Source organism: Mchenga conophoros, linkage group LG19 (genome assembly GCF_057382185.1).
Source record: "Mchenga conophoros isolate Kocher_MC1m ecotype Shallow Benthic linkage group LG19, M_conophoros_male_GT1.1, whole genome shotgun sequence".
NCBI classification, from domain to species: domain Eukaryota; kingdom Metazoa; phylum Chordata; class Actinopteri; order Cichliformes; family Cichlidae; genus Mchenga; species Mchenga conophoros.
The window spans coordinates 24,968,990-24,976,687 of NC_140544.1; the positions used below are offsets into that span (position 1 = coordinate 24,968,990).

At 38.5% G+C, this 7,698-nt stretch overlaps 1 pseudogene across 1 annotated transcript; it reads right to left on the reverse strand.

Moving 5' to 3' along the window:
• Positions 1 to 2,841: 2,841 nt before the first annotated feature.
• Positions 2,842 to 7,348, reverse strand: LOC146552361 (B2 bradykinin receptor pseudogene; annotated as a pseudogene). Its single transcript, XR_014889916.1, has 2 exons — positions 7,237 to 7,348; positions 2,842 to 6,134 (listed from the first exon to the last, which is right to left on the reverse strand). The product of XR_014889916.1 is annotated as a B2 bradykinin receptor pseudogene (transcript).
• Between the last annotated feature and the right edge of the window lie 350 nt (positions 7,349 to 7,698).

Below are 7,698 nucleotides of genomic sequence, written 5' to 3' on the forward strand. Positions count from 1 at the left end.
TAATGCCAGATTCTGATTCAATATGTAATACTGGCTTCAATAGATATCAAGCATTTAAAAACAAACCTCAGATGAGTGCTTTTATGCACATTATTGTCATGGTCTGGGGTTGTGAGGGAAAGGGGGACCCAGGGGCAGAGGTCTGTGTGTACAGTGCGTTTATTTACAGTGTGGTAAATACTGATGCCAAACTAATCCCCGCGCTCCCCAAGACTCCCGTGTGCGTCTTCCAGTGGCGTCCGTGTTCGTGCCCCCCGGTGACTCTGCACACCCTGTGCGTGCTGTGCTGTCCTTCTTCTCCACGCTCCTCCTGCAGGGAAAACAATGGAAGCAGCCGTTAGACACTGACCCCTGCGGGCAAACACGATCTGTACTTCCTGGACTAACAAATCCTGCGCTGGAGAAAGCTCCATCGCTCTGTTAAGTAGCTGCCCCGACGAGCTTGATCAGAAGTAGGTGTGTGAGAACCTAGGCGTGACCAGCAGCTGGCAGGGCCACACCCATCGCGCTGTGCAAGTTTCTTAATTTGCACAGCGTGTAAGTTAATTGAAGGGTGTTTTTAAAGTTTTGAACAAGTAATGGCAAAAAGCTGAAAACCCTGTTAGTGTTGACTTGTTAATCCCCTTTGCAGAGCAGAAAGGCAGAAACATGAAGGATTAAAAAACAACCAAAATTAAGTTTGGCTTGCAGGCAAAAGAATCTGTTCTCCAGGTGGAAAAAAAGGCCAAACGAATTCCTACTAAATAGCTGTGTTTTTCTTACTTAAAAGAGAAAGTAAACTGAATTTAAACTAATATATAATGACTCACTCTTTAGCCAGCTCTTCTGCTTTTCAGTCAATGCAGTCTTTGTTTTTTCCACTTCAAGTAGCACTTTGTCTCTTTGCATGGTTCATTTTTATGGTGTTGGTTCAGGTATTGTTTTATGGACCTTTATAGACTCGGGCCTTCTGTGAACATAACATCTGAAAAGGCGTTTGAACTGTTTGATTAAGCTCAGAATGAAAATACTATTGTTATCAGTTGGTGGAATAATTGAGAGAATCTCTCACTAAACATTGGGTTGGCATTATTTTCCATTTCAATTATTGCATAATTTTGTGTTTTCGGGTGAGCTATAGGCCATACCTATGTGGGAGTGGAGATTCCCCTCTAGTCAAGCAGTCAGCCATTTGGAGATTACTGCAGGGAGTGGTTGATTGGTGATGATTTGAGCCCATCTATATAAAGGGGGAGAGAAAACGGGAATGATTGGGTTTTTGTAGGACACAGTTGCAACAGGGGAAGCTAGCTGGAAAGGGAGACTCCAGTGACAGAAGGAAAATAGTATTAGATTAATAGAGATTAATAGATTAATAGAGTACTAGAGCTCAACCCAAAATCACTTCCTTTATTCTGTATCATAGCGATATGAAGACATTTACACTAAACAAACAGAAAATACTCCACTTTGACACATGCAATTTTCTCTCAAATGAAACCATTATTTTATGTTCATGTTTAATCCCCAAAAAAGTAACATTTACATGGACAGAACTTTTAAGAAAATTAATATTTATATCATGTTATTTCAATAGTCCCCGTGTGGTTCAGTGTATTCTGTTAAATTTACTGGGATGTGCCAATATGTCCATGAGATAAATCCGATACTGACAGAGATTTGCCTGCTGTTTACATTGTAACAGCTGCCTGTTGACAGTTCAAAGCCTGCCACTGAGTGGACAGGTACGCCTGGAGTTTGTTAATCCTTTGTAGTTTAATCAATCACAGCTTACCAAATAAAGGCTTATCAGAGGTGCTGAGAACCATAGCCATCCATCTATTCTTTTAACCATTCATCTAGTTCTGGGACATATGAGGACTGGAGTCTATCCCAGCTGTCATACGGGGAATCCACACTGGACTGGGCCAACACAGATTTACATTAAGACCCACATTCCCCACAACTGCCAAGCTGAAATCACCAACTAATCCAAAGTATAAAATATCTAATAACTCACATAGTGTAACTTAAAAGGGGATGTGCGTTTAATTTAAAACATTATTTTTGATTTAGAATTTAAAGTTCCCTGGTGTGTAGACATTTATTTACCACAGCGGACTACAGAAGATGCCAGTAAATGAGGATTATTGAGTTTTTGTATTTACACTGATCTAGCAAGGTGATATATCGCAAGTTCACTGTATAAATCAGAGGTGTGGACTCGAGTCACATGACTTGGACTCGAGTCAGACTCGAGTCATTAATTTTATGACTTTAGACTTGACTTGAAAAAATGTTCTAAGACTTGTGACTTGACTTGGACTTTTACACCAATGACTTGGGACTTGAATTGGACTTGAACCGGTTTACTTGAAAAGACTTGATATTTTACCCCAAATATAAAATTTAACATGCATATTATATAGAGATTGAAAATGTGACGTCATTCAGGGGTAAAACCGCAAAGGATTCTGGGAACTCGTGGCAAGAGGTACTAGCGCACACAGCCTTTCAATTGAAATCAGTCACACAGCGATAAAAAGAAACACAAAAATGTCAAGAAGCTGTTGTATTATTAACTGCAATAGCCGGTCGCATGACAGCCACGGGAAGCCGACGGGTAAAGAGATCGGTTGTTATCGGATTACGTCGTTGAAGAGAAATTGATCGAGCCATGTTTCCGAAGTAACAAAGACGCGACGGATGGCCTGGATTGCAGCCATTCAAAGATCAAATATAACGTCCCAGAACACTCCAGCTCACAGGTTAGTCTGCTCCAAGCATTTACACGAAGGTCAGTGTTTTTTAGTAGTTAATACGTCATTTTCATAACATAATTAGTGATATAGGTTACAAGCAAGTCTGGCGCTGAACAGAAATTGTGCTCCTTTATTTATTGTGCATAAATAGTGAATTGTCCTGACACAATATTGCGTTTCGCTTCTGTTATTATGGTACACTGACAAAAACATATACTTTTATTCACAGGGTAAAACAGTTGTTTTGTATCACTAATTGCCCAGTGCGATTACAACATACAATATTATTGTCACTGCTGCATTTCTGTGATGCTACCAGAAATTATTTCCACTGCTAATTAATTACCGTTGAGCTCAAAGGTCCTATTAATAAACGGTTAAGGAATGTGTATTTATGACGACGATTTGTGAGACTGGTAAACTTATGATACGTACGATGGTCTTTCGTTCTACACGGGGCATTTCAAGGTCCTGTACCCATCCGTCAGTAAACTGTACCTGGGCTTGTTGCAGTGACCTGAAGTTACTAAACTTCATGAGTGTATGCACTCACTCCAAGAACCGTATAATTATAAATATGCATATAAATATGCTACGATGAGATAGCTGACTTCATCTAACTAGCAAATGTTGTCCAGGCTACGTTGGTGATGCAGTTTTTTTTAATATGTATGATATTTTTGTCATGCGATTTTAAAGCCGGTCCTACAACCGCATCCAAGAATAACATGCAGCTTATCTCAGAACTGTCGGTGAAAATTATTCTTGGAGCTAGGTTTAATTGAGCTGCATTTTAAAGAGGTGCAATTTCACAATTTGTGTATATTTTCTAAGTTCACTATTTTGTCATGTGTTGAGAAAAACACAGATTTAAAAATTACATGGTCTAATATTTACATTTAGCATATAACTGCAACATGCTTTTTTTCGTTTTTTTTTTAAAGACTCGAAAGGACTTGAAATTCAAAATTTCAGACTTGTGACTTGACTCGGACTTTTACACCAGTGACTTGAGACTCGACTCTGACTTGCCTGACATTACTTGAGACTTGACTTGAGACTTGAGGATAAAGACTTGAGACTTACTTGAGACTTGCAAAACAATGACTTGGTCCCACCTCTGGTATAAATGTTTCACAATACATACACAGAAGCTGCCACTAAAAGCGGAGTTTGAGTACGAGGCATACAATTCGCTGTTTTTCATATACTGTTACATACATGCAAAGATTAATACAGTGTGCAGGTAGTTCTTCAGTATTGGTAGGTTAAATGTCTTTTTGGAGTCACAGGAGTAGGAAAGGAATTCTTTACAATGTAATACACAACAGTAAGTAATACTGCGCAGCACAACAGGTTTAGTGGTTTACAGTTCATCACTAAAGTATTCCAATCGGTAGCAGTAAAACCGCATAATGTTGCAGCACAGAGACATATTAATACACAACCACTCACATGTACAGTGTGGAACATCTAACCATTAAAATCTTGTGTTAATGCTTTTAACGCTGTTAACCTTCTTTCATCTCCTTTGTATAGTCGTTCCATTATATTAGCTTGTGTCCATTACTTATGTAATAGAGAATAAATGTGGTAATGCTATTCAATTATGTAGCAGTGTTATTATTGCATTAGATCTGAAAGCATATCTAATAAAATATAACTGAATAAAAAAAATAAAGCAGTAGAATGGCAGATTCAGATTCGCGTCTCAGATCCTGTTATACCGAAGCTATACCGGATCCTTGGCTTTGAAAGCAACCCCACCCTTGTTGCTTGAACTTTTGATGTAAAACAAGAGATGTGGATTATATTTGTGTGTGTGTGTGCGTCTGTGTGTGTGCGTCTTCTAACTTTGCCTGATTAACAGTCCTAGTTAATCCTTATTTATCTTGGCTTTTAGTGAAGCCTCTTAGTTCATTCTTGCTGTTGCAGCTTCTTCTCTCTAAGCCAACTTTATTCTGAGCATGACTTAAATAGTAGGTGGTTGGGACTGCTGTGCTCACAGCCAGAGCTGTATACCTGAGATGATAATATCAAGGATATCACTCTCACTGACATTATGCAGAACCAAGACTCTAAATGCTCAAGAGACTGTGCGTTACTTTCAAATATGCTTCTTTAATATGGATATCCACCAAATTCCTGGTATTGTATGTGCATAGAATTAGGGAAAAAAAATAGCAGCACCCCTCAAGGCACTCAAACCTTACTACTACTTTCTGGAGATACAGTGTAATAAACAATGTTAAATAAACCCTATATATTTAGATTGCCTAAAAAATTTTTTTTCTCATGCTTGGGTGAATAATTACCCAGTTAATTTAAAATAACCAAAGCACACATCAAAACTCAAAAGATCAGAGAGTAGCTTGAGACTTTGTCAGCCTCAGAGTCGTTATGCGAGTTGACATGAGGCTGAATGTTTCTGTAGTCTTATTGTTCCACTGCTTGGAGAGTTCCTTAGCTCTTCTTCTGAAGTTATTTCCAGCAATGACGTAGAGAATGGGGTTAAGGACACTGTTGAAGAAGGCAAAGTACGTAGAGATCTGTTGGACGATGGTCAGTGTGATGTGGCATTTCAGAATGCCAGTGTTTTGGAGCACATCTAGTATCTTTGTCACGTGGAATGGCACCCAGCAGATCAGGAATGCCAGGAGAACTGCCAGGATGAGAGTGGTAGCCTTCTGCTCCATTTTCTTAGAGTTTAAACCCTCCATTAGCCTGTTATTCAGTGACTGAAAAATTCTGACAGTGCAGAAGGAAATAATGATAATAGGGATGATGAAGCTGAAAATTATGGTTATCACCTCAGATGCCAGATATTGATTTTGTGGTAAGTCAAGTGAACATTGAGTAAGATTTGACTGAGGTTTGAATTCTAACTTCCTGTAGATGAACACGGGGAGAGCAAAGACCAAGCCAAGACCCCACACAAACAGACATCCCAGTTTGGCGTAAAACGGCCTGCGCATCCTCTCATGGGAAAGCGGGTGCACCAGTGCCACATAACGATCTATGCTAACCAGAACAAGGAAGTAAATACTGCAGAACGCATTCATGTAGATAACAGCTGATGACACTTTGCACAGGCTTTCACTGAAAGGCCAGTTGTATCTCTTTCTTGCATTTTCAGCCCAGAAGGGCAAAAAGCACACCAGAGCAAGGTCAGCTCCAGCCAAGTTGCTGAGGTATATCTCAGCCACAGTGCAGGCCTTCTTGTGGAGGCAGAAAACCATCAGCACAAACACATTAAAGATGATTCCAAGCACACTGATGACCAGGATGTAGGGTGGAACCAGAGTGAAGACCAAGCTGTTGTCAATACAATGGTTTTCACTTGTGTTGCTTTGGTTTCCAGACATCTTGACAGAGTAAGAGTTGGAATGGATGCTGCAGAAAAACAGAGGACAGCAAATAAAATATAAAATATTATTCTAAAAACAGTTTGATGTGAGAACATTATGTTATTTTGATGGCGCACAGTACAGAGATACACATAATTACGAGTAACACTGATATATAATGCAAAATACTGCTGCTACATTTTCATTTATTTTGCAAAGAATTTGACTCAAAAACACAAAAACTGTGGCTGAGAGAGACCATTAATTCACACTTACAGTCACATTTAAAATCACAGCCTATTTAAAGTCACCAATTAACCGAAAGTGTATCTGCAAAATTAAGAGATTAATAATTGTTTTGAATAACAAGCGTTCTTGTGTGTTAGTTGAATTTTGATGAGGCGCTTTTGCTTAATCTATCATCAAACCATGGGTGCCACAACCATTGCAACAAGATATTTTTGAATTTTTCCTTCTTCCCAGAGAAACATCTGTAATAATGTTTTTCTATTAAGAAAAATAACCAGCTATTATATTATGTTATTATAGCTATTATAGCTATAATTTTGGCTATTATTCGAACTGATAATACCAGTCTACCTCTATTAAGTACTTATTTGTGTGTCTTTTTCTTTGCTTATAAACATGTAATGACAAAAAAGAGAATACCTTTCTATTTTACATGCAGAGCCCTTTCCATTATCAGTCATTTAAAGTTCCAACAGTACAATACAAGCACATCTACGTTTCTAATAACTGATTACTGTTTATCAGGACTGACCTGAGTCACTGATATTTATAGCAACCTCATTTTCTGCATATCCTCACCATCAGTTGCAGCCACATTCTTCCTAAATTAATTCTAAATGCATAAAGATTAAAACAAAAACATAACAAAATACAAACCCTCCTTTTTACATGTGTTTGGAGTTTGTTTCAGCGTAAATCTTCTTAGTGCATTTGGCTTAAGATAATGACTATAACACTAAACATGCAGAGACAATTCCAGTTAATGATCTCCAGTCTATATCGTGACATGTTTACACTGTCAGACATCATGTTTCTAAATCTGTGCTGTTGATAAATATTTTAACCACAGAGAAAAACACAGACAAGTATAAACCAAGCCAAATAAGGCTCATACATACCTTTTAGGGAAAAGAGTCTGTTCTCTAGATGGAAAAAAGAACACATCAATCTAGCCAGCTACACCCTCCCAGTAACTCCAGTTGCAGTTGTTTTCTGACTCTGCCCCACTTGCTCACTTGAAGGAGAAAATAAACTGACATTAAAGTGATGTCAGATGTCTTTGATGATATGAGATGACTCGATGTTTTGCCACCCCCTCCTCCATTCATTCAGCCAATCCTCTACTTTTCCTCGTTCAGTAGCATTATGTGTATCATTGCACTAAATTTACTTAACTGTGTGTGTGTGTGTACTTTTTAAATTCAGTTTGTAAGTCTGTAGAGATCAGAGCATTAGGTCAGGTGCTCCTGACAACTTACTAAATGTGGTCTCGTGCATTTACAAGCATCATGTGGGACCAGAATAATGGTAATGTTTGTTAACTCTCTCTCTCTGTCTGTCTCTCTCAAATGCATGCTCTC